The following is a 25,653-nucleotide window of genomic DNA, read 5'->3' as shown; positions in this document are numbered from 1 at the left end:
GGACCAGCAGAACCATCAGACCAGTTCAGGTCCAGTAGAGTCCAGTGCACCAGAGTTCTTTAACTGGTTCCGGACTGGTTCTGAAGTAGTTCAACTCGAACCGAACCGGGCCGGACCAAACTATGCTGCTGACTCCATCACACTGACCTAGGAACCGGAACCAGAACCGGAACCAGAACCGGGTTTTCCTGGCGAACCTCTGTAACACCTGTCTGTGCGCGCGCCCGGGACGCTGTGACGAGGACGGCTCTGATTGGTTCAAATGTTTTCATCAGTTTAGCGGCTGGTCCGAACCAGAACTCCGGTCCGAACCGGGTCGGACCGCAGCTTAAAGTGTGACCCACCTGCGGTTCTGGTTCCGGCAGCTCGGTGTCGGGATGTCTCTGGGTTCTGGTTCCGAATGATGCTGAGGATGCTTCACTGCAGCACCGGCCCCGCCCGGCGGGAGAGGCGGGGCACCGCATGACGTCACGACGCCGCGGAGGGGGGAGGGGGGAGTCGAGCGCGCCCCCTGCAGGCGGACAGGGGTCCAAACCGAACATCTGGTTCTGGTTCTGACTCAGAAGGCGGATTCTGGTCCACAAGCATCAGATCAGAACCGGCTGAGATGAACAGAACATTCTGGAAACACAAACAGAACCGTCCATTCAGGTTCTGGAGGAGGATCTAACTGGATCAGAACCAGTTCTGGTTAGTTTCCAGGTTCTAACCGGGTCAGAACCGTGCTTGTGCCTAAGGAGTAATAAGGTGTATTTATATTTTTAATTATATTTAATGTATGAACGTTGAGCTTTACTTTTGTGTTTCTGGTAGCTTAAAGTTTTATTGTGAAAGTTCAGAACTTCCTGTTGGCCAGTAAAATCTGTCCAAAGTGAAGCTGCAGAAAACTGATGATTTAGAAATGACTCCTTTATTTCCTACAGTTGTTTTTCCTGTAAGCTTCATGGGAAAAGGATTATATTCTATTACATTTACTCTATTATATCTAATTATTATATTATATTATGTTATGTTGTATTATATTATATTATGTTATATATATTATGTTATATTATATTATATATTATATTATGTTGTATTATTTTCCATTTCTGATTCCGGGTTCTTCATGTCTTTAAATGAAACTTCAAAACACACTGTCTGCGTCCGCCATGGAAAACACTTTAATGATCTGGTAAAGAGCAGCAGGCAGATAAAAGCCTGACTAACAGGTTCTGTGTGGCGCCGGTCCAAATGGACCTGCAGAGCATCAGCACAGCGCAGAAGGGTCAGCTGGTGGAGGAGAGGTTATAATACGAGGAGAGAGAAGCTGCAGCTGGAAACGCCTTGATGGCGTCAAGCAGAACGGTTCTGGTTCAGATCATGGAGAAGTTCAACCACTGCAAGACAAACACAGCATCACTTCCTGAACTCTGATCATAAACTGATATTAATCTGCTAAGACTGGTTCAGCCTCCTGCCTCACCTGGTTCAGGTCCAGCTCGATGGAGCCGCTCTGGTGGGCGTCCAGCTTCCTGAAGATCCCTGAGGAAAAGACGGAGGTTAAATCAGATGGATTTTTATATCCGCTATGGATGTAGAACAGCGGTGATGTGTGTTCAGGTTTTCGGGCGTTCTTGTTGGCGCCGTTGATCATCAGACTCACTGAACATCATCTCCATCCTCGTCAGACACGCCACAAAGTTGCAAAGTCGATGGTCATGTCCGGGTCCGAGTACCGGGCCACCAGCTGCTGGTAGATGGTGTTGTTGAGGGAGAAACCTTCAAAGGACAGGAAGCAGTTAGCTAGCAGCATGCTAACAGGACGCTGACATAAGAGTAATCACCAGGAGAAAATATTTGAGTTTTAAAATTAGATGATGGAGTTACAGATAAAGTTTAAACTGGAACGTCTGGTGAAGCTAACTGGGCTAGCTTCAAATGTAGCACAACAGGACGCGTTAAGGACAGCTTCCTGTTGGACCTGGCCCGACCGCAGAGACGGTTCTGTGGGCCCAGCCAATGAAACCAGTGATACAATAGGCCACGCCTCCTCCTGAGAAAAGGAGGGAATCACCATGGCAACCACTGAGGTCCTGATTCAACGGCTCCTTTCCTGCTAACATTAATCCATCATGGCCGCCGCAGTAATCCCAGATCAGAACTTCTTGAGTTCCAGAACCGGGTTGGTTCTGCAGAATTTAGTTCATACAGTTCAAACAGAAAATAAAGATAAATGAAGTTACACAGACAGAACCCATTTCAAATGATCTGAACAAAGATGGAGAGGTTCTGAATCCTTTCTGAAAACATCTGTGAAAAAGAGCTGAACAAACAGAACCAGCCTGAATCTGATCAGAACCTGAACAGAACCCAGCTTCATGTTGAAAGACACAGATGAAGGACAGTTTGAACCAGAACCAGAACCAGACGTACCGTCGCCGTCAGCAGGCTGAGAGCAGAACACAGAAACACATGTTAGATACAACACAGCAGAAGAAGAAGTTAGATAAACAGGAAGTTCTCTCACACACACACACACACACACACACACACACACACACACACACACAAACATCTCGGCCCAGATTCTTGGACGTGTGACTCATCCCGACCACAGCGGGGGCGCGCGCCTGGCCCAATGTCACAGGGGAGGCCCGCGCCCACCCAGCCGGGGTTTTTCCAGAGGAACTATGACTCCGCCCACTAACAGCTGATTGGCTGTTTGCCTCCATCCTGGAAGCGCTTCCATCAGAGGGACGAACTGCAGATGTTGGTGGAAGCAGCTGGACATCAGACACAAGGACAGACATGGAGACATGGAGGACACTGGGACACCTGTCCACCTGCATTAAGGTGGACAGGTGGAGGGCACAGGGGTTTTGGGAGTGGGGGCACTCCGGGCCTCCTGCAGCTTTTCCATGTCTCTCTGGTCCAACACGTCTCAGAGCAGGTCTGCAGAGTCCTGCTGATGACCTCTTGACCTTATGATGTCACTCAGGTGTTGCAGCAGATCCATCTAAAGCCTCCAGGACTGGAGTCTGCTCTGATTTCGATGGTTTTTCAGGAAACATCAGGAATAAGAGTCAGAAAATCAGAAATCTCATTTCTCCTGTTTCCATTTCGGATTCAACATCCAGATTAGAATCCCACTTAATCTGACTGGTCCAGAGGTTCCTACCAGAACCCAGCTGCAGGTTCTGCTGGTTCTGTTGGGTCCAGCAGTAGCTTGGTAGATTAGCAGATTAAACTTTGCCGACAGTTCGACTGGCCGCTTCACTCCGGGCCATTCTGGTTCGGTTTCGGACTCAATCTGACAATCCCACATGTTCTCAGATTATGGTGACGGTTTCCTGCTGCGTGTTCAGAGCAACCCGTTTCGCTCCAAACCGTCATCGGGTCGACCCGGCCCGAACTGCCAACAGCGTTGCATTATGGGACAGAAGAGGAGGAAGCTGGTCACAGCCAGACAAAGCAAGTCAGCATCCTCATGGCGCTGTCCCATCATGCATTGCAGCAGCAAGCGGGTCGGAGGCAGAAAACCAAAGCTGATCCATCTGCCAGTGGCACCAAGCATCAAACTGACACAACTAAAGCTGGCAGAGCCACTGCAGCAGGCAGGAAGCAGACAGGAAGTAAACAGGAAGCAGGCAGGTAGCAGACAGGAAGTAAACAGGAAGCAAACAGGCAGCAGGCAGGAAGTTTCCCCTCTGACCACAGCGACCCACCTGCATCCTTAAAGGCCACCCTCATCTCCGGAGTGCTCATGGTTCCAGAGCCATCCGAGTCGTTCTTCTTGTAGATCGACTGCAGGAACAACAAACGCTGAGATGTCCCACAATCCAGCATCAAGAAAACAGCGGGTGTCACAGGTCAAAGGTCACAACTCACCAGGTAGTTCTGCACCTTCTTCCACAGTGTTGCAAATTCTCCGAGGCCCAGCTTGCCGTTCCCGCTGTCCTGCTGCAGGTTAAAGGTCACTCACAGGTGTTGGACAGGTGGGACCACCAACCAATCAGCTGGCAAATCAGCTGATTGGCGGATCAGCTGATTGGCGGATCAGCTGACCAATCACAGATCATCTAAACACATTTAAACTGATTGGGTCCTCATGAACCCTCTGAGACCTGCTGAGGGTCCAGAGATCCAGAACCAGAACCGGCATGCTGCTCCAGAACCTCCCAGGCCCCGCCCCTCTTAAGCCCCACCCACATGCTCTGCTCTGATGCTCCGCCCCCAGGCGGTGAAGGATACGTCCATCAAGTTGACCATGACCTTGCAGGTCTCCAGGCTGAATCCGTCTGTTTTGATGTCAGTTCCTGTTAAAACAACAACAAACAGGAAGTCATGGCTGCAGCAGCTGCAGCAGCTGCAGCAGCTGCAGCGCCGCAGCCGCCGCTTCAGCCGCTGCGGCGCTGCGTGTTGAACGTGACGAAGCATCGGCTCACGTTTGGCTACGATCTTGTTCATGATGGTCTGGAGCTCGTAGGCGGAGATTTCCATGTCCTGAAACAGAAGCAGCCAATCAGCAGGGAGGACGCAGCCGCTGGGCGGGGCCAGCCGCTGGGCGGGGCCAGCCACTGGGCGGGGCCAGCCACGGCGACACTTACGGTTCCGGCGAGTTTAGTGAAAAGGTTCCTGAACCCGGAGTCCACCTCGCTGTCCGACAACCGTCTCCTAGACACAATCACCATGGGGATCACAACAGGGCATACAGATGGCGGTCCAAAGATCCGGGTCCACGGAACCGACTGGTACCAGCAGCACCAGCCAGTATCAATGTTCCTGTTTCTACTGGGTTTAAATTCTAAAGGAACAATTAGATTATTATCCAAGTTTTTGTAAATAATAAAACGTGATGTAAATCAGAATTCCTGCATCATTTTTACACGTTTTCTTTTCTTTTCATTTTTCAAACAAGTCTCTGCAGGTTGGCAGCAGGTTCCTTTTCTGCAGAACGTAGAATACACAAATATGCTGCCCAACGAAGCGGACCAGAACGGCTCCTAACCAGCATTCACATGGATTTGATATGTGTGGAAAATGATTCCATGTTTTGGGATGAACATCAGAAATGGAACCGACATTTCCAGATTGACTTCAAAGAGCTGCAGGATCCTGAATGATCAGGAAATACTATTGAAAACCAATATGCAGAATGGAATAATCTACATTTCAAACATTTCCAGCCAGGGTTCAGAGGTCAGAATGGTGCGAGGGTTAAGGTGAAACATCATAGCTGAACAGCAACATATTTGAACTGAACTTTAAAGTGAAATATATGCTAAAGCTGCTAACCAGCGACTACACCTGCTGACCAACAGCTGCTGACCAACACCTGCTGACCCTGGAATGCGCTAACTACCGGATGTGGGCGGAGCATCACTCACGTCACTGAGGTCGGCGCTGACCGGGTCGTCACAGGGCCTGAAACAGAACCAGGATTCTGGACTGAGATCAGAAGACCCAGACTGAGAACCCAAGAGGTTCTGGTCCAGTAGAACTTACACGGTCTCGGTCTGCTTCTCAGAGAACAACACTCGAATGCAGAAGTCTCCGTTTTGGTGCGGGTCAAAGGTGGACGGGACAATCAGGTACTCTCCAGGTGGCAGCTTGAAGCGGGAGCTGACCTCCCGCAGGTTGATGAAGGTTTCTGACCTGGCCGTCTGCGCGTGGGTCAGGAAGAAGTTCTTGTCCAGGTGGACCTCCCTCTGTCCATGGAACTGCAGACAGACAGCCGATCAGAAAAGCTTTTAAAGTCACCTGCACCTGTCCAGGCGAGGCCTTCAGAAATGAAGACCTTTAGGAGGGTCTGCAGACCGATCCTCATGAGGGTTCGATATCAAGAAGACCTTCAAGGAATAGACTGAAAGTAGACTGAAACCAGGAAGTGCTTGTGTTTGGCTACGATGTTAATGCTTTCCGTTTGGATCAGGCCAGGCGTTCCCTCCCTTCCTGCAGCCTAATTAGGCTCCGCCCACCAGCCGGTAGCTTGCAGGGCAGGTTGAGTCATCAACATTGCTGTTTGTCTTTCCAGGAACTCAGAGGCTACAAACAACCCTGCAATTGCCGGAGAAACTCGTCTATCAGGCCAGAGAGAACCTGAGCTGAGTCCCTCCCAGCCAGCAGGTTTCCATGTTTCTATGTGATGAAGGTCAGGAGGTCAAGGCTTCCAGGTAGACTCACCTGCGGGGGAACCTGGAGGAACAAAACAAAGTTACATCCTGGAGTCGCGTTGGAATCTGAAGCTGGAATCAAAAGTTTCAGACCTCGTAGATGGCAAAGCCGATGGTGTGCATGTCCTCGCCTTTGTTTGCGCAGCTTCCTGCGGTTCTTTTGGATCAGACCGACCACGAAGCTGCAGCCCACCTCACCGTCATCAGGGTCATCATCTTCCTCATCCAGCTTGATCACAAACTGAGGGTTTGTCCAGAACGTGTCTGAGGAGACATGAGTCACATGAATCTGGTTCCCTCTGACTCAATACAGTCATGAAAGTCATTGCTCCCATCAGAACTGAGCAGTTCTGGTTCTGGTTTGGGTCCAGTCATGTGCTTGAGGCAGGACACAGATCCTGATAGCTACTAACAGGGATGGTTCCGGCATCCTCCGGCCGTGGAGCCTCTCCTCCAGGTGCCGTCAAACTTGCTGACGCTCCAGTGTTTGACGGAGTCGTCCTCTATCGTATCGGGGGTCAGAGTGCACACCTCGATTCGGGAGTAGTGACGCTGGAAGTCACTGAACGACATCCTGCACAGACAAGAACAGAGACGTGATGTCATTCCATCCTCGGGTCACTTCATGAACTCACCGGGACATTCTGTCCGTCCTACCAGAACTCTCCGTCCTCTGAGTTGGCGTGAGGACAGTCCCCCTGAACCTGGCTCCACTCAGAAGACCTGCGTAGAAGGAGCAGCTGCTGTTAGACACTCAGCAGCATGACCAAAGACTGACGAGTTGCTTCTGTCCTGAAACCAGTTGGACCAGCTGCCTTCTGTCCAGATAACTGGCTCTTTAGTTCTTGATCATCTGAACTCATTTTGAAGACAACACTGCTGGTTTCAGAATCTCAGTCCGGTTCTGGTTGCTTACCCATCGCTCCACGCTCCGGTCCACTCCACCTGACCCCAGGGGTTCCTCATTCTCACCAGCTTCTCCTGACGCCCGCGGTAGTTCACCTGCAACCAGAACATCAACGTTTCTCCTGTTTCTGCTTGACAGAATCTCCATTCCAGGACCTCAGGCTACCTCCACGGCCCCCGTCAACGAGTAGGCGTGGCCTTTCACCAGCTTCTGTCGGGTGACCGCCTCCGAGTCTGCAGCACTTGTGATCTGCAGCGATACCAAGCAAATCATCATGCCGGGGTTCGGCTGAAGAGAGCTGATGTTCTGCTGACAGGAAGTGAACCCCCGGGAGCCGTCGCGGCGGTTCACGGTGGGAGTGACGGTGAACTCACATCGATGGAGCAGCCCAGCAGAGCGCCGGCCTCCAGCGCCTTCTTGATGATCTGGAAGAGGTTGGGCGGTGGCCGGTTGAGGTCATAGTTCTCTGCGATGCCTCCGGTGAAATCCTCGAAGCCCTCGGTGGTGGAGCCACCAGACAGGGCTTCGTAGCAGCCATTCACCCTGCAGGAGCAGCAGAAAGTCACGTTTGACATCGTGTCATGCAAGGTTTCGTTCCTTCAGCTGTTTCTATGCAGATGATGGAAGAAGGACTCAGCCAGCAGGACAAGCCCCCAGCTCCCTGTGGATCCAACCTCCTCCCACCCGCTCCAGGAGAACCAGCTCCGTGCTGTCAGCTCTTACTTGGCGTAGGCCTTCTCCAGCAGGGCGCTCCAGAACTCCCGGCCTTCCGCCGAATGGACGAACAGCAGCTCTCCGTCTTTAACCGGCAGCCGGTCGTCAATCACCACGTCCACCCACTCGCCAAACTGCCAGAACTGAGGACAGACAGGAAGACCTCTGAGACACAACACAAACGTCCTGTGATGGCGGAAGAAGCCAAACACCTGGAATACCTGGAAGTGGAATATTCCTGCATAGTCGTCTCCAAAGCCCTGGTCTGTGGGAACGACTCGCGCCATCACGAACTCGTTCATGGTCAGAGAGGCGATGGCAGCCAGCAGCCAGCAATCACCTGGACAGGAAGCAGACCGTAACTCACCGCTGCCCCCTACAGGAAGAACTCTGGATCATTTTTAGTCTTTTGTGTTTTTCTCAGAGCTTCTCCCAAACATCTCCATCATTCCTGACCAATCAGAGCAGGAAGAGCTTCTTAAAGAGACAGTAGGAACCATCAGACTCCCAGCATGTTTGTTCTGGTCCAGCTGCTCGACCACAGAGACCGGTTTGGCTGAGGTCTCACTCTGCAGTGAATTCCTGCTGCAGCGTGTGGGAACAGATCTCTGGTTGCACAAGCTGCAGCGCTGCTGCGGTTTCTGGCTGCAGCGTGAGTCACTGAGCGCGTGACACGGCGCGTCCTGATTGGCCGACCGCGCTCCCTCTCCTGCTGCTTCCCTTCCTGTGCAGCTCCTCCCTGTCAGCCAATCGGAGCGCAGCCTGCAGCTGATGCTGGAACCAGCAGCCACTGGCCGCTCTCTGGACCCGGGCCGGGTCGGATCAGAACCAAAACAAAGCGTCTTTATCAGATAGATCGCTCCGGGTCAAATTGGACCCTCTGGAACCTGGTGGAGCTTCTGCTGGTTGAATCTGGTTCCCCCTGCAAGGAAACTCGTGACCCGGTTCTACATGGCTGGACCCAGCAGAGGAATCGTGACCTCTGACCTCTGCATTCAGGGCCAGTGTGGAAAACTCACCCAGCGCTCCCTGACAGATGTCGGTTCTGGTGGCACCGCCCACGATGAAGTCTGGGTTTGAGACCAGCTCCTGCAGGAGGACAGAACCGGATCAGACAGACAGAACCGGGTGAGAGAGACAGAACTGGGTCAGACAGAACCGGATCAGACAGAACCGGGTCAGACAGACAGAACCGGATCAGACAGAACCGGATCAGACAGAACCGAGTCAGACAGACAGAACTGGGTCAGACAGAACCGGGTCAGAGAGAACCGGGTCAGACAGACAGAACCGGGTCAGAGAGAACCGGGTCAGAGAACCGGGTCAGACAGACAGAACCGGGTCAGAGAGAACCGGGTCAGAGAGAACCGGGTCAGAGAGAACCGGGTCAGAGAACCGGATCAGACAGAACCGGATCAGACAGACAGAACCCTCCAGGTTCCAGTCCAACAGGATGAAACTTGGATCAGAACCATCTGCCATCAGATGGCTGTCCTGTGGGCGGGGCCTGTCTCCTGTCACAGTCGTCTCCATGTCCAACCTGTCCATAGCAAGTGGCAGAGAGGCTGACCTTTGACCTCCACAGAGCTGCTCCTCTTGGTTCAAACATGAATAACTTCTGAGCAAATCATTTCTGGACCGGATCGGTTCTGAAAGCCGGACCGGATCAGCCCCTTCATGACTTCCAGCTGCTTCCACATGAACCCGGTTCTGATAGGTTCTGGTTCTGGATCAGATAGCCAACTGGGCCACCTGGAGATGCTGCTGACCCAGGTGACCCGGTTCTGGTTAAGTCTGACTTCCGGCTCAGACTCTCTGAGGTTCCGGTCCAATCCGCAGAAAAACACAGAGAGTTCATTTCTTCCCATTTTTTCTGCGACAGGACCGGAACCAGAACCAGATGGTTCGGTCGGGTCCGGCCCCACCCCTCTGCTCCCCATCCGCCCCGGTTCTGCTCGGTTCTTACCGTGGGCCTCTTCCAGGTGACTCCGCGGGTCTTGCTGGAGTTCCGACCCAGTTCGTTGAAGCCCAGAGATTCGGGTCCGGCCGGGAAGGTGGGGTCGCAGAAGAGCTGCCCGGAGGCGCGGCACTGCGCGCGCAGGGCCTCGAAGTTCTGGTTCAGGTACCGAACCGCGTTGGAGTTGGTTCCGAAGCCGGCGGCCAGGGCCCGCTTCTTGGCCAGAGTGGAGGCGACTCCGGACATGTTGGCACAGAACAGAACAGAACCGAACCGAACCGGGTCGCAACCGAGCGGAAAAAAGTTGTGCTGCTGAACTCGGAGTCTGAGTCAGAGTGAGACCTCCTCCCTGAGAGGAGGAGCCTATCTCTGCTGCTCTCACTGGCTGCCAAAACAGCCAGAACCAGAACCAGAACCGGATCAGGACCAGTTTTCTGACCTCGGTCCAGTTATGTTCCCGACCAGAACCAGAACATCGAGGCTCATCCAACCAGCATCCAACCGGTTGGATGATCCAAACATCTGCAGCAGCAGCAGCTCACCATGATCAATCAATCAATCAATCAATCAATCAATCAATCAATCGTCTAGATTTGAGCAACAAGGCACTTCAAGGAGTTTTACATCAAATGAACATCATTAATCATCAATACCTGATCAATATGTTGATCAATTCCTCATTAATCAAACTCCAACCTGCTTTATTTGTTCCAGATCTGTGGAGCATAGAAGCTGAATTCTGCTTGGTTCTGGTTCTGATGCAGAACAGAACCGAGTTCTGCTCTGCATCCCTCAGTGTCTCCATAAAGGAGCGTCCTGAAGCGGGTCGGGTCGAACAGAACCTCTTTCAGCTGCTCTGTTTGCTCTGCAGGGTGTTTACCCAACACACACACACACACACACACACACACACACACACACACACACACACACACACACTGCTGACCCAGCAGAACCTCGGCCTCGCATGGCCGGTCCGATTCAGCTGAACCAGGCGGGAAGCAGCTGAAGAACCAGAACCGGCCCAATGAACCAAAATAATGAATATCAGAACCAGATCAGAACCAGAACTCTCCGATCCGAATGAATCACTTCCTGTTCGGGTTCCTCTCAGATCTGAAACTGATTCAGGCTGTGAACACTTCCAGGGGGTGAAGGGTCAAAGGTCATCGCAGTGCAGCCTCTGTGACCATAATTGTTTTTTGTGATGTTTGTTATTGATGTTTTTTTTGTTTGAGATCCAATTAAAAAAGGAGGAAAAGAACGTTCCCTGTCCGCAGCAGAACGTTCCCCGTCTTCTCCTGCGGCCACCTGGACCGAGGGCGCCCCCTGCTGTTCAGCCTGTCCGAACAGAGTGAGTCAGGCCGCAGCAATGAGGTTTCTTCTTTGGGAACAGGAAGTCTGCCAGCGCCTTTCACAATAAAAGCATGCGCGCAGCAGAAGCCCTTCTGGGTCGGAACCTCTTGGACTTTTGGTTCGTTCTGGTTGTTCTGTTCAGTTAAATCAGTGTGGACCAGAACCAGAACCTGAACAGAACCACAGCGGTCAGTTTTTTGGATTTCAAAATAAGAGAGAGAGCTTCTGCGGTCCGGTCCGGTCCACAGGCAGGTTCTGGATCTGATGAGGTTCTGATAAACCCAGGAGAACTAACAGAACCCATCCTGCAGCAGAACCTGGTCCAGTCATACTCTGGATCCTTCAGAACCTTTGGGGAGTTCTGCGGGTCAAACCGGGCCTGATGGAAACACGAACCCCACCATGGTTCTTCTCGACCCGGTTGGACTGTGCCAGAACCTCTTCCTACCGGTAACAGTTTGGTTCCGGATCCAATTGGACCTGCCGAGACTAGAGGAACTCCAGACCCGGTTCTGGAACCGGACCTGGACCCCGGTTCTGGATCCAGACCCGGTTCTGCTGCTGACCTCCTGGTCTCTCTGTTGCAGGATCTGACGTCGCAGCCGGAGTTCATCGTTTCCGGAGCCTCCAGAACCGACATCTGCCAGGGCGCTCTGGGTGAGAACCGCAGCCTTTCCAGAACCAGGCGGACCGGGAAGACCGGTTCTACTGGGACCGGCTCCAAAACAAACCAACCAGCCGTTGATTCCTGAGGGATCGGCGCCGCCGTCAAAGGAAGACGCTCCTCTCTGTTGAAGTCAGAATTCTGGTTCTGGGCGGTATTCTCCCCAATCAGCTGGTCCAGGGAGAACCGGGCCTCTGCAACGGTCTGGACCCGACCTTCTGGACCCGACTTCTGGACCCGAACCTTCTGGAACCCGACCTTCAGTCTGCAGCAGCTGAACGTGTTTCCTCGGCGTGAAGCCAGTTAAAGCTTTTAAAACCCCTCAGTAAAATCTAAATGCCCGGTCCGGTCTGTGCCGGTCCGGGTCGGTCTGGGTTGGTGGTCTGTGCCGGTCCGGGTCGGTCTGGGTTGGTCTGGTTAGGGATCAGTGGATCCAACATCATGTGAATCCGTTGGTCATGAGTTGCTGCTTTATGTTGTCAGTGGAGGGAAAATGGAAGCAAAGAATCTGAGAAGTTTTGATTTAGTCAAGATGACCAGGTCAAAGGTCACATTTCTGCTGAGCCCAGCAGGACAAAAGGGTTCAGAAAGAGGCTCAGCTTGTTCTCTCTCACAGTTTGGAACATTTGGTTCAGTGACACAAACAGATTTTCTGCTTCACTTCCTAAAGATGCAAAATGGAAATTTATAAACATAAATTGTTGCCCCCTCAGGGCCTTGTTGCCCCCTGAGGGCTTGTTGCCCCCTCAGGGCCTTGTTGCCCCCTGAGGGCTTGTTGCCCTCTCAGGGCCTTGTTGCCCCCTGAGGCTTGTTGCCCCCTCAGGGCAGAGCTTCAGGGACGGAGACTACGCCGGGATCTTCCACTTCCAGGTAGGACGGGGCAGAGGACGTCTTTCTGCCCGTGTCCTAACCCTAACCACCGACAGTTCTGGTCCTGTCTGTCCTCAGTTTGGCAGTTTGGGAGGGCGTGGGGTGGTGATTGACGACGGTGCGACCCGAAGGAGAACTGCTGTTCGTCATTCGGCTGACGGACGAGAGTTCTGGAGCGCTGCTGGAGAAGGCCTACGCCAAGTAAGAACTCATCAGAACTGAGTGGTCTGAGACCATATGACCCCACTGTGACCCCCACCATGTGACCCCACCATGTGACCCCCAACATGTGACCCCCACCATGTGACCCCACCATGTGACCCCCACCATGTGACCCCACCATGTGACCCCACCATGTGACCCCACCATGTGACCCCCACCATGTGACCCCACCATGTGACCCCCAACATGTGACCCCCACCATGTGACCCCCACCATGTGACCCCACCATGTGACCCCAACATGTGACCCCCAACATGTGACCCCCAACATGTGACCCCCACCATGTGACCCCCACCATGTGACCCCCACCATGTGACCCCACCATGTGACCCACCATGTGACCTCCCAGGTTAAACGACTGCTAGAGGCTCTCTCTGGGGGAAGCACCACTGAGGGCTTTGAGAATTTTACCGGCGGCATCGCTGAGGTCCATGAGCTGACCCGACCCGCGCCGCACCTGTTCTACATCCAGAAAGCTCTGAGCGAGGGTCGCTGATGGGCTGCTCCATCGACGTGAGTGACCCACCTGTCTGACGGGGTCTGGTCAGGTGACCCACCTGTCTGTCAGACTGATCGTCAGACCCCGGTTCTGTTTCAGATCACCAGCTCGGCCGACTCTGAAGCCGTCACTCCCAGAAGCTGGTCAAAGGCCACGCCTACTCTGTGACAGGTGCAGCCCAGGTGAGGACCTGGCCACTTCAACCCCGCCCGGCCGGGTGCCCAGGTGAGTAACTCTGCTTGTGATTGGCTGCAGGTGGAGTACCAGGGCGACATGGAGAAGATGATCCGGATCCGGAACCCCTGGGGTCAGGTGGAGTGGACCGGCGCCTGGAGTGACAAGTAATTCAACCCGAACTTCTACACCTGCCTTCTACACCTGTGCACCAGGTGTAGAAGGTTCTGATGGTCCGAGGTTCTGATGGTCTCGATCCGACATCGCTGTGGGCGCGCATCAGCGATGAGGACAGAGAGCGTCTGAGCCGTCGCTCAGAGGACGGCGAGTTCTGGTAGAACTTCCCTGTCTCCGACCCGGTCCGCCTGGGCCGCCGGCAGCCGCTAAACCCTCGGCTTTGTCTTACAGGATCTTTCTCCGACTTTCTGCGTCACTATTCCCGCCTGGAGATCTGCAACCTGACGCCAGACGCTCTGAGTGACGACGGCGTTTCCAAGTGGGCATTGTCCAAGTTTGAGGGCAGCTGGAGGAGGGGCTCCACCGCCGGGGGCTGCAGGAACTACCCAGTGAGTGGCTGCAGCACCCCTGCTGGTGGCTGAGCAGAGAGCTCTGGAGGTTCTGACGCTGCCGTCTGCGCCCCACAGACTCGTTCTGGAGAACCCTGGATGATCCGGTTGGAGGAAGAGGACGACGACCCGGACGACGGCGAGGCGGCTGCAGCTTCGTGGTGGGTCTGATCCAGAAGAACCGCCGACGGATGAGGAAGATGGGACAAGACATGCACACCATCGGCTTCGCCATCTATGAGGTGAGGACAGGAGCGTTCGCAGATCAGAACATCCGGTGGTCCAGAACTTCGCTGGACTGGATTGTCGGTCCAGAGAGACTAGTGGTGGAACCGGACAAAGTTTCACCTCAGATCGATCCTGGTTCCATCAGCGCCGGGCTTCAAACGCTCTTCTTCTTCTGTTGCAGGTCCCTGATGAGGTAGGAAGGTTAACGCCGTCCCCCAGCTGGACACCCTGGGGTTTTCCTTGACTCCATTGTCTCTGTCAGTTCTCCGGTCAGAGGAACGTCCACCTGGACAGGAACTTCTTCCTGCGCCACGCCTCCGCCGCTCGCTCAGAAACCTTCATCAACCTGCGGGAGGTCTGCAGCCGCTTCGTCCTGCCTCCGGGGGAGTACCTCATCATCCCGTCCACCTTCCAGCCCAACGAGGACGGAGACTTCTGCGTCCGGGTCTTCTCCGAGAAACAAGCAGACTTCCAGTAGGTTTGGAGTGTGTGCAGCACCTGCCAGTCGCTGCGGGTCCCCGGCCATTCGGGGCGTGGCTAATGCGGTTGCTTTTTCCCTGCAGAGTGCTGGAGGACCCGGTGGAGTCGCGGGTGGAGAAGGTGAGTGTTTTGACCCGGTTTGCTCGGTTCAATGGGTCGAAACGTGGCGGCCGATCTAAGCTCTGCTTTGACGCAGATCAAAATCGACGACGTGGACGAGCGATTCAGGCGTCTGTTTGGACAGCTGGCGGGACAGGTGAGCCGGGGTCCGGTCCAACTGATGACTGTCCCTGCAGGACTGTGAGATCTCCGCCTTCGAGCTGCAGAGGATCCTCAACAAGGTGGTGACCAAACGTAAGGAAGCCCTCCGGGGCCTGTGGCTCCGCCCCCTTCTCTGTCTCGCCTGCAGTCGCTGCTGAGGGTTTAGCCGCCGCTCTGTTCTCCACAGGTTCCGACATCCGGACCAGCGGCTTCAGCCTGGACACCTGCCGCAACACGGTCAACCTGCTGGACGTATCCTTCAAAATAGAGGCGGTCACAGGGCTCTTATTGTGAAAGCATTGAGGATACAGGAACCAGTTCAGGGAGGTTGATGGTTGCACTGGGAGGTGGTGGTTTCCATGGTTTCCGTTCTGAGCGGATCCTGAACCGGGCCACAGAAGGACGGCAGCGGGAAACTGGGTCTGGTTGAGTTCAAGATCCTGTGGACCAACATTGAGAACTTCCTGGTGAGTGGACGGTTGGTTGGTGACCTCTGACTCTTGACCCCACACTCATTTGTCACCTTTGGGTTCCAGAAAATCTACCGGACCCGAGACGCGGATAATTCTGGGACCATGAGCTCGGCTGAGATGCGGGGACGCGGTGGACGAAGCGGGTGAGTCCTCCCGGGTTCTGGTTCCGCTTGGGTCCGGCTCCATTGGGCCAGAGGCAGAACCGGGTTCTGATACCGTCGCTCTGTGTTCAGGTTTCAGCCTCAACAGTCCATTGCATCAGGTTCTGGTGGCCCGCTACAGCGAAACCGGACCTCACCGTCGACTTTGATAACTTTGTGAACTGCTTGGTGCGGCTGGAGACCATGTTCGGTAAGTTCTGACCCGGCGCCGGCCAGATGGGCCGAACACATCCCGACCCAGTCCTCATCCTGTCCCGTCTCCGTCCTCAGAGGAGTTCGCCGGACTGGACAAGGACGGGTCCGGAACCGTGGAGCTCGGCCTGACGGAGGTACCGGTCTGGTTCTGAATGTGTCTGTGGTCCAGTTTCTCTGACAGGAAGCGGGTCGGGAACCGAACCGGCTCAGAGAGCGTGTTACCTTCACCGGCCTGATGGTGGCGCCCCCTCCTTTCAGCCAGCCCAGCAGCATGTGGGGGAGGGGGCGGTACATATGTGCCCCCAGAAGGAGTACGGAGGCCCAAAACGGCCAAAACTCAAAGAAACCTAATAATTAATCTGACATTGGATGATATTTGGTGTGAAGCTTTTATTTTGAAAGTGCTCCGGTTCTGATGTAACACATGTTTGTTTCCTGCAGTGGCTCAACGCGTCTCTGCTCTGAAGAACGGCCGGTTCTGGTTCCAACCCGGTTCTGGTTCCGACCCGGTTCTGGTTCCAACCCGGTTCTGGTTCCGACCGGACGGCAGCAGATGTTCTGGTTTATTTTTGGTGTTTATTTGTAAACAAACTGATGTAATCAATAAATGAGTCAAAACTCAGTTCTGATTTTATTTCTTCTAAAACAAAGAAATCTCTGGGTCCAATCACAGCGCGCCTCCTGGGGGAGGAGCCTGTGACATCATCGCCCACCTTGCTGCGGGCGAAGTCTTCGGCAAACCTCAGGGCCTCTGTGATGTCACTGCTGCTTCCGGTTTCCCTTGGCGACCAGCGCCGATCCCCCAGCACTCCCCCAAGCGGCGGCAAACGGCCACCGCCCAATCAGAGGCGGCGAGGGCCGGCGAGTCCTGCGGAGGAGAAGCACAGCCAATCAGAGGCGGGCGGTTACGGCCCCGCCCCCAATGATGTCAGCAGTTACCTTGGGAACCTGACAGGCACAGAAAACCTTCCCAGAATGCCTCTGGTGAGCGAGCAGCATCACGTGACTGAGGGGGGCGGCGGTGCTCAGCTGGTTGACGGTCTTCATCAGAACCTGGAACAGAACCAGAACCGATCCAGAACCACAAACCAGGCCTGGTCCCGGTCGGGTCAGGAAGCCGTCGGTTCTACTCACCGACGGCGAGTCCGTCCACGCCGTCACCAGCAGCTCCGTTGGTCCGCGCCGCCGCAGCAGCGCCGCCGCCTTCTCCGCAGCCTGAGCAAAGGATGATGGGACGGCGTGAGCGGCGGGCGTCTCCGGGCGCCGCCCCGTCCAGGCGCGTTCTCACCTGCTGAGCCTCCAGCTTCCTGATGGCGGCGCCGATGGAGCGCAGCGCGGCCCGCAGCCGGACCTGCAGTTCCCGGCGCTGCCACTGGGGGATGGGCGTGTTGTCCACAGCCTGTCAGACGCAGCTCAGGGTTAAACTGTCGCCTCGGTGCCGCACTGCATCATGGGAAGGACACCTACGTCAGACAGGGTGCTGGCCTCCTTGGAGAACTGGAGGGCGGAGCCTAAGCTGGAGGGGGCGGAGCCTGACAGTCTGGCTGAAAGAGAGTCCACTTCCTGGGACAACGCCCGTCCCATGTCCCTCGCCTGCAGAGACCAACGGAACCGGTTCGGTCCAGTCGCACAGGATCTGAGCTCGATTCCATTAGCTGAGCTGTCTCACCTGGACGGCGTCCTGACGTTACCGCGACGATGCGACTGATCCCCTTCACCTGCTGCTTCTCGGACGATCACCAGGTCCTGGATGGATCCGGTCTGCAGCAGGTGGCTGGAAGAGACACCGAGGTTCAGCTGGGACGGTTGGGGGTGGGGGCGGGCGGGGACAGGTGTGTTCCGTCTTACGTCCCGCAGCACAGCTCCACGGACGTCTCTCTGTCCGTCCTGCCGTCCAGCAGCTCGGAGACGGGGACGCCCAGCGACACCACGCGGACCGGGTCCGGATACACCTGCAGGGGGCGCAGCGTCAGAACCCGGGACGGCTGGTGAGACCGGGACAACGTCTCCGCTCACCTCGTCCACCGTCCTCAGGCCGTGGATGGCGCCGGCGAGCCGCAGAGGAACCTCCAGGGTGTGGACGTCCTGATTGGCCGAGATGACGTCGCCAACGCACCTGTCCACCTGCTGCAGCTGGGCGGAGCTGAGCGAACCCTGAGGAAAAGCAACAGAACCCTCAGAACCGGCAGACGCGGTCGGCGGGCCGGCCGGCCGTCGGGTCAGAACCTTTATGCTGAAGTCGAAGCGCAGGCGGTCCGCCGAGATGTGAGAGCCTCTCTGCTGGACCGACCGACCCAGAACCGACCGCAGGGCAAAGTTCAGGACGTGGGTCGCCGTGTGCTTAGCCATGCAGGACAGCCGGTGGGCCTGGGGACAGGACCGGAACCAGAACCAGACCGGGTCGGAGAAAACAGAGTATTACAGAGGACTGAGACACCGAACCAAACCAGAGCAGAACCAGAGCAGAACCAGAGCAGAACCAGAGCAGAACCAGGACGGGTTGATACCAGGATCAGCTTCCTGGCATTGTTTGAAGGTTGTTGGCTGTCAGCAGCAGTTCTGGTTCTGGTCGGTCTGACCAGGGTAAACACAAACATGCTATGCTAACAGCACGCTATTCTAACAGCATGCTATGCTAACAGCATGCTATTCTAACAGCATGCTATTCTAACAGCATGCTATGCTAACAGCATGCTATTCTAACAGCATGCTATGCTAACAGCATGCTATTCTAACAGTATGCTATGCTAACAGCATGCTATTCTAACAGCATGCTATGCTAACAGCATGCTATTCTAACAGTATGCTATTCTAACAGTATGCTATGCTAACCGTATACTATGCTAACAGCATGCTATGCTAGCAGAATGCTGCTGTAACAGGAAATCAGCAGTGGGTCTCTGCTGATGATTCATTCAGACGTTTGTTGAACTTTGACCTTAATGAGTTAGAATCAGTTTTATTCGTCCATCGGTTTTTTTCGGTAGAACGGTTTACTTTAGAGAAGGTGAAGGTCGTTTCTTATTATCTGGCTTCTCTAACTTTAGCTTTTCATTTTGGATACTTATTTATGATCAAAAGTATTTTATTTCTTTTGGTTTTGTTTAGTGAAGAAAAGTTTTATTTTCTTTGCTTTATTCACCAGGGATTTTTGTGTGAGTGTTTTTGTTGGTGATATATTAGTTATATTTGTGTTTTCCTTATTCTTCCTCCCCAAGCAGCCCAACTTTATTCATACCGGCTTCATTTCTACTGTTTTTCAGCTAAAAGGTTTTTATGGATCCTCAGAACAACGCAGAGCGACGGCTTGTTTTTATTTTAGTTTATTTTGTGGCGACTTGATGCATATCAGAAACTTTATCTGGGTGGAGTCAATAAGTTGCCTCTCAGGGATCAGAGACCCGAAGAGACCCGTCCCACGGAGAGACCCGTCCCACGGAGAGACCCGTCCCACGGAGAGACCCGTCCCACGGAGAGACCCGTCCCACGGAGAGACCCGTCCCACGGAGCCCAGTTCAACCAGAACATGAGCTGATCATTAAAACCCAATGGAAGCTGCTGAACCTCCACAGACTGAACCTCCACAGACTGAACCTCCACAGACTGAACCTCCACAGAGACGCGGCGAGCAGCAGGTGGTCATGCCGGCCGGTCCAATGCTGAAGAACAATCTGACTTTGGGCCGATCAGAACCACGGATGGAGTGAATCTGGGACAGGGGCCCGCTTTAATTGGCCACGTTTAAAAGCAGTGGGAGATAATTGGAGTTTACTAAGACGCATCACTGAACAGCTAAAAGTCAAAGATCAAACTCAGAGCAGCACTTTGTTGCTATGGTAACAAAACAAAACTTGACAGCTCTTTAAAACCTTTACATTTAAATGTTAAACAATTTAAGATCTTTGAATTGATCTAGTATATAGGTCATCAATTTACTTGATCGTTTTGCAGAAATAAATGTAACATTGACAGAGGACACACTCCTCCACCTACACACTCATTCCTGTTTACTGCACTTTTACTGAACTTCATTTTAGAAACATTTAACTGTTTTTCAGTTTTTATTCCTTTCAAAATAAAGTGACGCTCTCCACGGGTATAAAAGAGGCGGAGCTTCCTGTGGCATTCTGGTTCTGTTGGTACCTGATCCAGGTGCAGCTCCACCTGGTCTCCAGTTCTCAGGTGGTCCGGAACCGTCACCTGGTGGACGACGTACCCTCCGGTCCGGTTCACCGCCTCCACTGAGAACAGAACCTCCTGGGGGGCAGAACACCCGGAGTCGCCTGGAGACTCGCCGGGCGTTTCCCATGATGCTCGGCTCACCCGCAGGCCGTCCAGCGTCAGGTATCCGCGGTCGTGCGACTGGCCGCCCTGCTCCGAGTAGAAGCAGGTCCGGTCCAGAATCACTCCGCATCGCTGACCCGGGCCGACTTCCGGAACCAGCGCCCGGCCGTCGTACAGAGCCAGGACCGTCGCTCGGCATGCTGGGAACACTGGAGGAGAGTAAGGAGTTATGACGCGGGCCGATCGCAGGCTGCGTACCCGTGCGGGCGGCGCCCACCGTATCGGCCGTTCTCCAGGTGGTACCGGTACTTGGGGCCGTCGTCGGTGTGAGGAACGCCGGCGCGCTGCAGCGCCGCCAGGCTCAGCACGTCCAGCAGGAGGCGGGGTCGTGCGTCCGCCTGCTGCTCCGCCCGAATCTGGGCAGGTGACATCACCGCTGACATCAGCTCCTTCACAATAAAAGCTCCCATGTGGAAGCCAAACAACCACAGTGATGCTGGAAGCGTCAGTCTGACCTCTGACCTACAGAGGACCAGCATCCTGGGCGTCCCTCACCTTCTGGTCGTGGGACACGAGGCGGTCCAGGTCCTGGCGGTCCACCTGGACGCCGCGTTCCTCCAGCATCAGGTCCACCAGGTCCAGAGGGAAGCCCAGGTCTCGGTGCAGCGACCAGGCCACCGCCGCTGCAGACGGGCAGCAGGAAGTTAGCTCACCTGGAGACCCGCACCTGCAGATCCCCACGCGGCGGGCGCGGCGGGCGTGGCGTACCGGGGAAGGGGCCGCCGTCCGTCTGGACGCAGGTCCTCTGGATCAGCCGGCTGCCGCGCTGCAGGGAAAACAGGAAGTGACCCTCGTTCTCATCGATGATGTCAGCGATCTGAAACAGACAACGCCGCTGGTGACCACTTCCTGTGACATTCATGTGCTGCTCCTGTGGACCAACACTCACCCGGTCCGCTTCCCTGGACAGCTCCGGAAACGCGTCGCCCTGCCGGAAGAGGTCAAAGGTCAATGAAAGCCGCGGTTGCCAGCCAGAGGGATGATGGGAAATGTATTGTACCAGAGTCTGAGCCACGGTGGGCACCAGGCTGGCCAGCGAACCCGGCGGAGCCTGCAGAACCTCGGCACAGAACCGGACCGCCCGCCTCAGGATCCTCCTCAGCACCAACCTGGACCGAACAAACGGGTCAGGGTGACGCCACGGCGCCGCCGGGCCACGGGCCGCCGGGCCACAGGCCGCCGGGCGACGGGCCGCCGGGCCACAGGCCGCCGGGCGACGGGCCGCCGGGCCACAGGCCGCCGGGCCACGGGCCGCCGGGCGACGGGCCGCCGGGACACGGCGCCGTCGCCGGGCCACAGGCCGCACACTCACTCGGCGCCAGACATCCCAGGATGCACTCCGTCGGCGATGCAAACCGCCAGGGTCCGGACGTGATCGGCCACGACCCGGTAGGCCCGGTCCACCTGGGCGTCCGGCGCCTCGCCCATCCTGCCGCCGTAAGGCCCCGCCCTCGACCGCTGCGAACACAGAGAGGTTGCTATGACGTCCGGCTGGTGGCCCCGACAGCTGGTCGCCGTGGCGACGGGCCGCCACTCGCCTGCTGGATGGCGTCCAGGAGCGTGAACAGATCCGTGTCGTAGTTGGAGCGCTTCCCCTGCAGAACGGCGACCAGTCGCTCCAGTCCCATCCCAGTATCCACGCTGAACTGGGGCAGCAGCCGCAGGCTCTGGTCCGCCTCCCTGAGGCAGACTGGGACCAGTTAACGGGTCTGAGCCGGTTCAGCTGGTGTGAGGGCGTGTGCTGGAAGCCAGACCTGTTGTACTGGATGAAGACCAGGTTCCAGATCTCCACCAGCTCCGGTCCGCCGGCGTTGACCAGCGCCGCCGCCTGGCGCCCGCCACGTGGTCGTAGTGGATCTCGGTGCAGGGGCCGCAGGGCCCGTGTCCCCCATCTCCCAGAAGACAGACGAACGCAGCACGCGCGACGCAGGAACCCTGCGAAGAACAGAACCGGATCAGAACCGCATCACGTGGCCCAGAACCGGCAGCGGTCCCGCTTAGACCTACCCCAGGTCCAGCCAGACGTCCCGGGTCCCGGTCCGCCGGCAGGCCGGAGCCGGCGTCTCCTCCAAAGTACGAGACGTACAGTCTGTCTGCCGGTATCCCATAATGCTCGGTGAGGAGACTCCACGCCATGCGGCAAGCCTCTTCCTGTCACACACACAGACTCGCTGAAGCCCCGCCCGCTCTGCTGCGGAAGCCCCGCCCACTCTGCTGCGGAAGCCCCGCCCGCTCTGCTGCGGAAGCCCCGCCCACCTTGAAGTAGTCCCCGAAGGACCAGCTGCCCAGCATCTCGAAGAAGGTGTGGTGCGTCCCGTCGCGCCCCACGTCCTCCAGGTCGTTGTGCTTCCCTCCAGCCCGCACGCAGCGCTGGCTGTTGGCCACGCGGCGCCACAGCGCCATCTGGCTGCGGGGATCCACGGTGCCCAGCAGCACCGGCTTGAACTGAATCAGAACCAGAACCAGAAACGTTTAGGACTGGAGCAGAACCAGACTGCGGTAAAGATAGCCCGCACTCGATTTTCACGAGCGCCACTTCACAGGACATTTATAACTCCTTTCAGAATAAAAGCGCACATCCGGTTCATGTTTCATCTACTGCAAGTACTGTAGACTTCCTGCAGCTTCACGGTTAGACATTATATTTGGGCAGTTGCAAAAGGAAATGATGTATCTGAAAATAAATTCAAATATATTGTATGAAAAACAATGCTGTAAAAATAAAATATATATGATTTATACATATATTTCTAGTGACTTCTCTCACTTCTGGGTGACAGAGGAACAGCTCTAGAACAAAACCAGCAAATGTCAACCACGTCTGATGTTTAATTTCAAAATAAAAGTCTATTAAAATAAGACGTTTTTACTTTTTCCCAGGTTGCCGACAAAGTCACTCGAAAGAAAGAGTTTTTCAGGAATAGTCACGAAAGCCTAGGGGTGAAGTAAAAACGTAATATTTAACTGGCTTTTATTTTGAAATTAAACATGTGGATGCCATTTCCTGGTTGTCTTCTGCCACTCAGAGTTTTCATTTCTTTTAGCACCTGCATAAATACAGACTAAACCTGCAACAGATGAAACATGAACCGGATGTGCGCTTTTATTGTGAAAGCACGTAACTGGGGGTACCGTAATGTTTTGAGCTGTTGCATGTGAAAGTCGTGTGCCGGCTTTGTAGAGTCGGCTCGCTTTACCGCAGGTGAACCACCTGAGTGAAGTTGTCCCCCACCTTCTTCAAATCAGACAAAATTGGTGTCAATCAACTCGGCTGCGTTTGTGCTGGTTTGTGCAGGATTTTTAAATTTATACTGGTATTACAAATATAACACTATAAACTATTATTAGTTCTATAAATAATAAAGTCATCAAAGGTCAACCAGCTCCCCTACCTTGTCAAGGCAGTCAAACTATCAAGGTCTGTGTAAGACATCATATTGCTGTCTTACACCATACTGTACTGAAACAGTTTTTGGAAAATGTGTAAAAATACATTGCTTTTGTGAATCTTACATGCTGCAGGCCCAAGTGGACAAACTTACGTTGATGCACTGCTATGAAGTATTGAAAAGAAGTGCTGAAGATTGCTGTCGATAATAATATTGACCTCAAAAAGGCTGATAGATGCTAAGCACATGTTCTGTTTTTATTTTTTGTATTTCAAAAGTACAGTTTGTTTAATCGCACCTCTAGTGATGAGAAGCTAAGATACAGGTCACCGAGATTGTTTTGGGAGGTGATGTACCAACCTGTTCATTTTAGATGAGACCTTATTTGCATTGAATTTCGTCCATGTTAAAATAAAATTTTTTATGTTCATTTGTTAGCAACTCGCACGGCAATTTAAAATAAATTGACAGTTTCAGCATCAACAGATGTTCATTGACCTTTGATTACCTCTAGACACTTTTATTTTAATATCTTTAAAATGATAGCTGCACAAATGAACATTTTTGCTGAACAAATGTAGTCAAGTAAATTAACACCCATTTTACCTAATTTGAAGAAGTTAGGGGAGCTGCTTGACCTTTGATGACTTTATTATTATAGAACTAATAATAGTTCATAGTGCTATAATTTGTAATACCAGTATACATTAAAAAAAATTCCTGCACAAACCAGCACAAACGCAGCCGAGTTGATTGCACCAATTTTGTCTGATTTGAAGAAGGTGGGGGGACAACTTCACCCAGGTAGCAGAACCAGGTCCAGTTAGTTAAAAATGTTCTTCATCACAACCAGAACCACTAGAACTGTTAGAGTTATGATCCTGGGGTGTTATCAGCCGGTTCTGGTTCTTTGGGCCTGATTCTCTCCAGATTCTGGATGAATCCCTGCTGAACTGGACCAGAACCAGAACCATCTATCCCTGAACCAAACTGGACCGATCGAAACCAATAAGGTTATTTTCTGGTATTATTTCTTATATTTGGTTTTGATGTCCCTGACCCAGCAGAACTGTGTCAGACTGAACCGAACCGAACCGGACCAAAACACGTAGAACCAGGCTGACCTGGTTCATTCCAGCGTTCACGAACAGCAGGCTGGGATCTCCTCTGGGCCGAACCGGAGCGGACGGAACCAGCAGATGTTGGTGTTGATCCCGGAAGAAGTCCAGAAAGGTTCGCCGGACCTGCGCGGCGGGCAGGCCGCTGAAGGAGCGGCCCGAGGCGGCGGGCAGCCGCCACAGCCTCCGGAGCAGCAGCCGCATCATCTGGGTCACAGCGACACCGAACCGGACCGAACCGGGCCGAACCATGGCGAACCAGAACCTCGCACAGCCTCAAGGACTACAGGTGGTTCCCGGCGCAGGCGCAATGCACCACTGTTCGAATGCTGCGTCTTCTTCCTCTACAGCGTTTTCTGGCCATTTACAAACTTTGTGTTACCGCCATCTACTGGACGGAGATTTAATTCACAAAATGTCTTCAGGTTTTAAAATAAGTAAATTACATTCATACTTGCTCACTAAATCCTTTTTAAATATTTCATAAGTGCTTGAATTATATCATGCGATGCAGTTCTACTTCTACCTTAGAGCGCTGCTGCGGCGCCTGCTGGCAAGGTGGAGCTACTGCAGCTACAACAAACAGGTTCGGTTCGGTTCGGCTAGAAGGTTGAGATCCAGAAATAGTAGTGAAACTTATAACTTAATAAATATTAATATGTATCCCGTGACATCTGAGCAAAGATAGATAGATAGATAGATAGATAGATAGATAGATAGATAGATAGATAGATAGATAGATAGATAGATAGATAGATAGATAGATAGATAGATAGATAGATTAAAAAAACTGAACCTGAATTGAATCAGAACTTCATTTTGGTTCTGGGTTGTGGTTAGAACCCAAACGCAGTTCCAACCAGAACCGAACCCAGACAGGCGGGAATAAAACGCCCCGCCCCCTGGTCGGTGCTCACCTG

The 25,653-nt window shown here is 53.9% G+C and overlaps 3 pseudogenes; 1 reads left to right on the top strand and 2 right to left on the bottom strand.

Annotated features, from left to right (window-relative positions):
* Window positions 1-1,147: 1,147 nt before the first annotated feature.
* On the bottom strand, window positions 1,148-10,089 carry LOC129356398 (calpain-2 catalytic subunit-like; annotated as a pseudogene).
* A 2,196-nt stretch (window positions 10,090-12,285) lies between these two features.
* On the top strand, window positions 12,286-16,423 carry LOC129356412 (calpain-2 catalytic subunit-like; annotated as a pseudogene).
* Window positions 16,424-16,445: 22 nt separating this feature from the next.
* Window positions 16,446-25,335, bottom strand: LOC129356411 (alanine--tRNA ligase, mitochondrial-like; annotated as a pseudogene).
* Between the last annotated feature and the right edge of the window lie 318 nt (window positions 25,336-25,653).

Source organism: Poeciliopsis prolifica, unplaced genomic scaffold (genome assembly GCF_027474105.1).
Source record: "Poeciliopsis prolifica strain line A6 unplaced genomic scaffold, Auburn_PproV2 SCAFFOLD170, whole genome shotgun sequence".
Classification (NCBI taxonomy): Eukaryota; Metazoa; Chordata; class Actinopteri; order Cyprinodontiformes; family Poeciliidae; genus Poeciliopsis; species Poeciliopsis prolifica.
Note: the sequence above shows the minus strand (reverse complement) of the source record. Positions and strands in the feature narration are given on the sequence as shown.